This window comes from Centruroides sculpturatus, unplaced genomic scaffold (assembly GCF_000671375.1).
Source record: "Centruroides sculpturatus isolate CEXI.00-Female unplaced genomic scaffold, Cexi_2.0 scaffold117, whole genome shotgun sequence".
In the NCBI taxonomy this organism is placed as follows: Eukaryota; Metazoa; Arthropoda; class Arachnida; order Scorpiones; family Buthidae; genus Centruroides; species Centruroides sculpturatus.
This window is the reverse complement of record NW_019384308.1, coordinates 107893-118540: the sequence shown is the minus strand read 5'-3', so window position 1 is coordinate 118540 and position 10648 is coordinate 107893. Positions and strand designations below refer to the sequence as shown.

General features: G+C 27.1%; 1 protein-coding gene and 1 long non-coding RNA gene across 2 annotated transcripts in view; both read right to left on the bottom strand.

Moving 5' to 3' along the window:
• LOC111620132 (protein pinocchio-like) overlaps positions 1–890 on the bottom strand; it is a 16142-nt gene extending 15252 nt beyond the window's left edge. Inside the window, exon 1 of the mRNA XM_023362002.1 lies at positions 798–890. The gene's annotated coding sequence lies outside the window, so the exon portion shown is untranslated. The remainder of the gene's footprint in view (positions 1–797) is intronic.
• A 4426-nt stretch (positions 891–5316) lies between these two features.
• On the bottom strand, positions 5317–9727 carry LOC111619904. Its single transcript, XR_002755838.1, has 2 exons — positions 9606–9727; positions 5317–5364 (listed from the first exon to the last, which is right to left on the bottom strand). It is a non-coding gene; the product is annotated as an uncharacterized LOC111619904 (long non-coding RNA).
• Between the last annotated feature and the right edge of the window lie 921 nt (positions 9728–10648).

The following is a 10648-nucleotide window of genomic DNA, read 5'->3' as shown; positions in this document are numbered from 1 at the left end:
TTATATGAATTCCATGTTGTACGAGTCACTTAGATTTTACAAATACGTGAGCCGTTCACAGCCCGGCACACATATTTGTAAAATCTAAGTGACTCGTACAACATGGAATTCATGTAAAACGGAATAATCAACAGTGTTATAGGGAGGTCGACTGTAATAATTTTATATAAAGGCTAATTGGGATGTCTGTCTGTCTTTCCTTAATCTCGAGAACAGTGTTAGATAGATGAAAAGATATGGAAAGCTAAGCTTAGGGACAGGAGGCTCCGATTATCTATATACGAACATTTAATGCAAACAGGAGGTTATGTTATTACAAATTAAAAAGTTTCTGCCGGAAAATGTTAGATGACCGACACGACTCTATTGTTAAAAGAGGAGTATGATGTACAGAGACAAGCCACTACTAATTTGAGGTGGAGAGCATATATTTTAGATTAAATAAATTAAAAATATAATTAAAAATTGCATCCCGGTTTAAACTAAAATCAATTTTAATGAAAATGTTTCAAACTCATTCTAAATAATTTAAAATCTATAAATATGAATTAATATAGAAAAAAGTAAGCGTAAAAAGACTATAATTAATAGTAAAACTCAATTAAAATGTAGACTACTAGAAATTAAAAGTGCATTCGTTTTATTCGATTAACGTACACTATGACATCAATTTGACGTCTTTCTTGTTAGTTTTCTTAACAAAAAGTGTGCTAATGACGTCAACTTGACGTAAAAGTGTACATTATTTAAGAAAAGCGAATACGCCTTTCATTGTTCGAGAATGTTGAAAGAGTTACCTTTTATTAGTTAATTAAATATGTACCAATGAGCGCGTTGCCTGGTAAAGCATCTTTAATACAGTTGGATAAATAAGCCAATGACCTAGCCCGTTTCATTTGAAACGGATTATGTCATTGGTTTGCTTATTCAGCTATATTAAAGCCATTTTATTAGGCAACGCACACAATATCACTAGAACTTTAATATTCCGATAACACGATTCTATTGGTTAGCAATTATTTAAATCAACCAATAAATGATATCTAAGTATTCTAGAAAACAAAATCTAGAATAATTTAAGTTCTGTAATACCTGTAATTGTAAATTAATAGTTAAGATTTAAAAGAAAGCATTAATAAAATATAATTAATAGTAAAATCTTAATAAAACTATACTAGAAACCAAATACTTTAGAATCTGCAAAATCTACTTTTATTGGTTAATTAAATTTTTAAATTGACCAATAAAAAGAATCTTAAGAATTTTTGAATGTCAAATCTAGGCATTTTCAAGGAGAAAGTGTATTAATGAAATAAATAAACAAATTATTTAATATTTAGAATTTTGAGCATTAATAAACTAAAATTAATAACAACATTCAATCAAAACGTACTAAAAATTAAGCTGTTCTAGAATTTTGTAAGATTCGCTGTTATTGGTTAATTTATTTTTAAATTGACTAATCATTAATATCGCTAACGTAACTTCGTATCGATTAAGCATTAAAAAAAGTAACTAAATACAGATTTATGGTATCAGAAGTAAATTAAAATATCAAATATTTGAATTTTAAAACATTTTAAGCTAGCGACATACTTTTTAATGTTTAAAAATACAATGAAATAGGTTACAACCGAAACCATCGATAATAAATTGAAGACTATTCGACTTTGACCCATAAATTTGATATAAATCGTATAAACATACAAAATTATACGACATATTTATTATTATTTAAATTTATATATTAAGAAATTCTTCAAAATAATGAATAATTAAAGTTAAAAAAAAAATAAATAATATATTTATATTTGACATTTACGTCCACCAGACGGTGTCGTGTAGTTGTAAACACGTGTGGCGGTTGATTCGATTTGAAACAAGCGTAAACGTTATATTCAAGTAAGAATTTGATTTCTTATACTCTTATAATGCAATGTTTTGTATAGATTATTGCTCTAAATTTCTTAGAATATGAAATATAGGCTCAAGTTATTGTGTCAGGGCGCGGTATCGAATGAACAAATGTATAAAATTGGTTATCTGATCACATGTTTTACTGATAATGCCAATTGTGTAATGCTTTAAAAGAAAAAAAAAAAACAAAAATATACAGCGATCACGTTCAAAACATGAAGCACTCATTCATTACATGACATACTGTAACGTGCCATAACTTAATAAGTAGATTTACAACCCACGCCTTTGGTTGAAGGCATGATTCTTTTGATAAATTTTATCAAATTTCTCAAGATCTGTAACGATTCATGACGTAAATCATTGAAAAAATCGAAATAGACTAACATTGAAATTATAAAATGGAAATTTGTCCTTCATAAGAATGTTCAAATGAGTTTACAGTATAAGTTACTTTTAGTTAAATGTTAAGGTATATATGTATATACAAATTATCTAAAAGTAACAACCCCATATGTTTGTATTGAGGAGACAATTTTGTTGAAAAATACAATAAAAAAAATCCTAGAATTTTAATGATTATGACATTAATAGTTTCATAGATATATTATTCATGCAAACGACTTAATGTCTCGTGATTTGAATGTTAATCTACGAGAGATTTTTAAAATATTAGTAACATTATGCTAAATAGCCGGAGATAAATGCAGAAGAATACTGTGATAAATAATAAGGACAAAGTTATGAGACATTTACATTTTATAAAATAATAAATTATATAATTTTCTGTACAGGATGATTACTATTCTAAGAATTATATGCTAAATATAAGAGTATTTAATCTGATATTTAATATGTTAGATACATTAGAAGGCTAAAAAGATGTTGTATTTATTGATTTTAATAAAGTAAAATCTATTTAAAAAGTAATGAGAAATTAGAATTTAAAAGAGATATTACATAATCGGAATGATTTAATGGCATTTCTTGATTGTAAACATAAAAAATAGGCTGACTACGATTTGATTGCATTGTCATAAATTGTGATTAGAATGGTTTCTTACAAAACTAGCGCTTATTCATCATGTTATTGAACTTATTTGTAAATTAGAAGACTTGTTTTTTTTCTTACAAAGGGAGAGGCAAGGACGAATTAACAGTATTAAGTAGGCCACGCAAAATGCCATGACAAAAAATCGTAAAAATTAATCCGATATTTTAAAAAATGTTCGTTTGAGAAATTAAATAAAATTTAATTTAAAGTTACATTCAAATCTGTATAGATGTTTTATTTATTAATAATGTCNTCATTGCTGACAACTATTGTAGATTTTAAATTAATAAATTAAAAACTTTTTATCTTCTTTCAATATATTCTGAAAATATTCTTTGCATCTCTGTGACAGCCAACCAGGAAATGTCCTTGAATCTCAATAAAGAAACTAGTTCAGCCATATCTTATGTTCAAACAGTGCTGTATTCTTATTGTATTAAAACTATTATTTTCAATATCCATTATTCAACTACTAGATAATCATTTATTAATTTTGTATAGCAAATTTTATCACTCAACATTCTTCAAAAATATTTAAATAAATCTTTCAATGTTATTTCAATTTTTGTTGTTACATATACTAATTTTGGGAGCATACAAATGATTCAGATGACACTCATTGTTTCCAACTTACATTAAGGATAAACTAATAGGTATTTTGTTTCCTGCATAGAGTATAAATGTTACGGAAGTAAAATTCAGGAAATAACTAGAAGTAAATCTTTAAAAATAATGCAAAGAAGTCAATTCCAATTTGATGATTTTGGCAATAGAACACATTTTGACCAGGGAAAAAGATTATTGGACGATAGTTTTGGCAACACAGATGAATGCTAGAATAGACTAAACAAAAATCTGTCTTGAGCATTCTTAACTTTTAGTGATAAGAACTGTATATGGTACATGTATCCAAGATTCTAAATAAAACTTAAATATAAAATTTCATTACCAAAATTAATAGAAACAAAGATGAAAAAAGGGGGGAAAAGCATCATCAGTGCATTTGTAATGTTTAAAAATTAGATAATTGGATTATTTTTAATTAATCTGTAGAAATTGTTTAAATAATCATTATAAATTTTCCAAATCTTATCTCATAGCCACACTTATCAGCTTGTTTCCAAGTATCATTAATTTTAAAGCTAACCAAATGTAATATGTAGTAATTCTTATTTGTTTAATACATTAAACAAATAAGAGAATTACCTTATATAGTTTAAAATATTTCTAAATCAGTTTTATTATTACCAATTCTATACATTTGACAGAATAAATTGTCAATAGAGTTACATTAAAGAATGGAATTTTACTTTCATTGTTTAAAATGGGAGGGGAAAAAAAAATTGTAAAATTTAAATTCTGGCTTTTAATATAAATGACTACATTTTATGTTATTGTGAACTTTGTAACAAGTACAAGTGCTGATTTATGCAAGAAAATAGTTCTGCAATGCATTTGAATAATGTTTGTTATTAAAAAAGTTTTTAAAAGATAATAATTGAATATAACATTTACAAATACATTATATAATCCTCTACAAGAATTTAAACTTACGTGGGATTGCACGCGACATATTTATATCCTTACCGATGACTAACACCGTTATTTATCATCACATTTTATGTTTTAATGCCTTTATAGTACACGAACGAGGCAGCCGAAGTCTTTTCGGTGAATCCAACCTCTCATTCAGAACTGTAATTTTACTCTTTACACAGTGGCATGTTATAACTTCACGAGGCCCTGGTAAATATGAATTAGGGCCCCACATAGGTGTTGACTTCAGAGATTTTTCTTTGGGGGAAAATGGGGCCTTCTCTAAACGGGGGGCTCCAAACCAAGATTGGTTTGAGGCACCGCGTTATCCTATGGGTAATATATAAGGGGGGGCAAACCAATCTATTATTTGCCCTCATATATTGCCCATAGAATGACGCGCCACCAAGTTTACAGTTAAAAATAATGCGATTTAAACGTTTATAGTCGAGTAAATAGCAACTGTCAAGCCTTTATAACGTCAAATAAATGATATATAAGGTTATAAACAAAGCAACGGAAACGTTACTTACCTAACGAATTGCGATTGTTCGAGTTTGATATATCGGGATCGTCAAAATCAAATATTAAACCATCGTTATCATAACCAGGATAAGACCTTTCAAATATGATACTCGTCATCTTCTCAAGTGTCAAATTAATGACTAAACTTCCTCCAAGCGACAGACGAAACTGTAAGTCACGTTGCGATACCAAACGATAAAGTTATGGCGACACTACGCCATCTGCCGACCTAAATCGTGTAGAGTTACGCAATAACGGAAGCAGACGACCGGTTTTTTTTATATTTTTTTTATTTTATTTGTTTGTTTATTTCACGAGTTCGTATTTATTTTCTAAAAAAATTATAAGATATTATTACTGTTATTTTTAAATTATAATTTTATAAATAACTCGGATATAAAAAAAAGCTCATCACGTAAAAAAAAATATTTTTGTTAAAAGTTATAAATTTCGTGTATTTTTAGTTATAAAATTAATAATAATAAACTTAAAAAAATTAATTTATAATAATTAAAATTTATTACGTTTTAAATTTATAAATATAATAAAAAATAATCTAACGTATTACAATTAACTACGCCATTTNATCTAACGTATTACGATTAACTACGCCATTTTAAATAAATTCGACGATTCTATTGGATGAATCTTTTTTAAAATTTAAATTTAATTTTTATTTTTTAAGAGAAAGTATTTACGGTAACAGTTAAAAAAATTTAAATAATAATAGTAAAAATTAATTTTAATGACGTAATTCTCATTCATACTAATACAACTTTATATAATATTGAATGAAAATCATGTCTAGTGTGACGGATTTTGAAAAGAATAATGACGTCATTTGACGTCTTTTAAAAATAATTACTTTAAATTGCAATAGAGTGCAATACAATTAAGCCATTTAACTACCAGGAAATGGAGTTTATAAATTTAAAAATTATATATATTTTTGAGATTAAATGAAATTTTAAAACAATTTAATGTATTATTTTTTGTTCTACGCCATTTTGGATTGCCGCTATGAACCCATTCTTTTGCAGTTAAAACAGTTAAATTTTATATCATTAAGATAATATAGGTTAATATATTTATTTATTTTGTATTTTTAAGTTTTAACAACGATAAAATGTGCGTAATTCGATACAAAATTGCATTAACCGCAGCTTATGGCTCATTGACCCCATAGTTTTTCAATAGGATAAGCAAACTTTGGGTGTGTTTCATGAGTACAATTATCCCATTTTGTAAGGAATTATGTGAGAAAAATATATATATATTTTTTTCAACATACCGAATTAAATTTCTATCGAAAGTGCATAAAGAAATCAGGATGTAGTTGGTAAGAAAGTGACGGAAAATACTAAGAATTGCTGTTATTTTATATTGAAAGGATATGAAATGAATTTTTTGTCAGGGGCTATGAAAATATGTTTATTAAATTTTATCACGTCTGCTGGCATGTTTTCGTTTCATTTACAGAGGATGTGGCTACGAAATTCTACAAAGTTCAATGGGATGAGATATGGTGCATGAATAAAAATGTATTGTTGTTAATCTTTGTTGTAGCATAGAAGATGAACTTTGTGGGTGTTTCTATTTATTTTGGTGTTTTTTAAAAGTTTATATTCTTAACTTTTTATACAATTTATATATAAAAGTCTATATGTCTTTATAGTTAAGGAGAATAATAAATTCATTATTTTCTCGGTTTTATTGGAAAATTTATACAAAAAGTTATACGTCCATTTTAATTACAGTTTTGATCTCCCTTCCTCCCTGTTGTGTACTGTATATTAATAAATTTAAAAAAAATATTTTTACTGTTTTTGTCTCGTGGGTGCCATGTACAATTATATATATTCGACAAACCCTCTTCCATTTAATTACGTGTACAATACTTCACCTTTGAAGAAAGTGTTTTGCAAATATTTTCTACTGATAGTTTATTCACAAGACTAGCAAGTAGGCTTATAAGAACAAATTAGTATGCCACTATCAGTTAAAATAAGTCCACGTAGACAATGCTTCGACCCCCTTTCACCCCATCGTGTAGTATAATAATGCAGTATACTTTTCGCTACCCCCTTAAACTGCATGCGTAATTAAAGGGCGGCTCCTTTGTAATTTTTTTTTACAAAAATTGCAAATTTGTATTTTGTTCCTGTTTGTTTATTCTGTCTTTTTTTAAAATTCTATACGAATTTTTTAAAATCAGTTTTCTCACTGCTGAAAATAGCTTCTCGCAAACTGTTAAATAGACACTTTGTACGTAATTTTACTGTTTAAATGTATTTTAGAAACAGGAGTGTCCTTTAACCTGAATGAATATACTACAAATAGACTTAAAAGTTGACACCTAGTCATAAAAAAAATCATCCTACCCATATTTTTCTAGCCTAGATAATAATACTTTACGACTTTACTATGCTTAAAAAATATACACTGTACAACAGAAACTTATTTAGGCTATTTTAAATTATTTTTGTTACACAAAATGGGACAAATTTTAAAAAAAAAGTATATATATTACTAATTTCTATATAATCTCAATAATAACTAGTAATACTAGTTAGATATATTAATAGGGTGGTCCAAAAGTTAGTTGACCAGTAAACTTGCGAATATAAATCGTAAAGTGAGTTTAAAACATATAAAACTGGCGGAAAATTACCTAAATAAAGCAGAAAATAAAGCTTTTTATAATAGTTAACTGATTTTTGGGCCACCCTCTAAACAAGTAAAGTAACTATTTCGCTTGAAATTTTTGCTACATTCCTCAATTCACTTGCAATATTTAAATTAAATGCGATTAAATAAGATTAAATTAAGCAAGAAAATGACGAAAATCGAATATTTAACATTACAATTATCTTAGAAAAGTCATTTTTATCGTTTCTGGTTTATGCTACGATAATCCATCTCATTATCATAATATGGCATGATGAGAGAATTTCGTATTTGATTAATGTAATTAATCTTATATCCTCGTTGACGTCATTTAGATCCCCAGTATTCAATTTCTCATTATAGATTTTTCCTGTATGCCACGTATATCGAACGTAAGTGATAATGTATACTACAGATAGCAATAGATAACACGCTACCACAGAGACACTAATAACAATTTAGCGTGCTTTATGGTATTTTAATTATATCTAGAGGCTATAAAACTCAGTAAGCTAAATCCGAGATAATTTATTTATCATTAATTACACACGCTCGGTAAAAAAAAAAAAAAAAAAAACTGAGCATACTTAAACTTAATTGCATTAGATTAAAGTAAACAATATTATAGAATTGTATAAAATGTTTTAATCAGCATAAAAATTTATAAAATTATAGTTAATTGTGTAATATTTTTAATGATTAATAAATTACTATGCGAGCAATTATATCACGTGTTTGGTCTCTTTTCTTTATAAATCACGGTCGAAACAATCGAGAAAATTCATAATTTCTATGCCCTATACACTATTGTAGTTGAGATCGACGAAGCATAAACTCTAGATTATAATATATTGCACAATAATATACAGTACATCGTCATTATTTTCACTCGAACGATTTATATATTAGAGAAGTTTCTACAATTATAATCATTATTTTCATAAAATTCATTTTAAAAAAATAATTAATACAGTTGAAAACCACCTCCGAACAACGGCCCCTCTTTATACCTCCGTCAGTGCTCGTTGTTCAGAAATGTGACTCTATATTAAATCCTAAGAGTAAGAGAAATACAGTCGACCCCCTATAACACTGTTGATTATTCCGTTTTACATGAATTCCATGTTGTACGAGTCACTTAGATTTTACAAATACGTGAGCCGTTCACAGCCCGGCACACATATTTGTAAAATCTAAGTGACTCGTACAACATGGAATTCATGTAAAACGGAATAATCAACAGTGTTATAGGGAGGTCGACTGTAATAATTTTATATAAAGGCTAATTGGGATGTCTGTCTGTCTTTCCTTAATCTCGAGAACAGTGTTAGATAGATGAAAAGATATGGAAAGCTAAGCTTAGGGACAGGAGGCTCCGATTATCTATATACGAACATTTAATGCAAACAGGAGGTTATGTTATTACAAATTAAAAAGTTTCTGCCGGAAAATGTTAGATGACCGACACGACTCTATTGTTAAAAGAGGAGTATGATGTACAGAGACAAGCCACTACTAATTTGAGGTGGAGAGCATATATTTTAGATTAAATAAATTAAAAATATAATTAAAAATTGCATCCCGGTTTAAACTAAAATCAATTTTAATGAAAATGTTTCAAACTCATTCTAAATAATTTAAAATCTATAAATATGAATTAATATAGAAAAAAGTAAGCGTAAAAAGACTATAATTAATAGTAAAACTCAATTAAAATGTAGACTACTAGAAATTAAAAGTGCATTCGTTTTATTCGATTAACGTACACTATGACATCAATTTGACGTCTTTCTTGTTAGTTTTCTTAACAAAAAGTGTGCTAATGACGTCAACTTGACGTAAAAGTGTACATTATTTAAGAAAAGCGAATACGCCTTTCATTGTTCGAGAATGTTGAAAGAGTTACCTTTTATTAGTTAATTAAATATGTACCAATGAGCGCGTTGCCTGGTAAAGCATCTTTAATACAGTTGGATAAATAAGCCAATGACCTAGCCCGTTTCATTTGAAACGGATTATGTCATTGGTTTGCTTATTCAGCTATATTAAAGCCATTTTATTAGGCAACGCACACAATATCACTAGAACTTTAATATTCCGATAACACGATTCTATTGGTTAGCAATTATTTAAATCAACCAATAAATGATATCTAAGTATTCTAGAAAACAAAATCTAGAATAATTTAAGTTCTGTAATACCTGTAATTGTAAATTAATAGTTAAGATTTAAAAGAAAGCATTAATAAAATATAATTAATAGTAAAATCTTAATAAAACTATACTAGAAACCAAATACTTTAGAATCTGCAAAATCTACTTTTATTGGTTAATTAAATTTTTAAATTGACCAATAAAAAGAATCTTAAGAATTTTTGAATGTCAAATCTAGGCATTTTCAAGGAGAAAGTGTATTAATGAAATAAATAAACAAATTATTTAATATTTAGAATTTTGAGCATTAATAAACTAAAATTAATAACAACATTCAATCAAAACGTACTAAAAATTAAGCTGTTCTAGAATTTTGTAAGATTCGCTGTTATTGGTTAATTTATTTTTAAATTGACTAATCATTAATATCGCTAACGTAACTTCGTATCGATTAAGCATTAAAAAAAGTAACTAAATACAGATTTATGGTATCAGAAGTAAATTAAAATATCAAATATTTGAATTTTAAAACATTTTAAGCTAGCGACATACTTTTTAATGTTTAAAAATACAATGAAATAGGTTACAACCGAAACCATCGATAATAAATTGAAGACTATTCGACTTTGACCCATAAATTTGATATAAATCGTATAAACATACAAAATTATACGACATATTTATTATTATTTAAATTTATATATTAAGAAATTCTTCAAAATAATGAATAATTAAAGTTAAAAAAAAAATAAATAATATATTTATATTTGACATTTACGTCCACCAGACGGTGTCG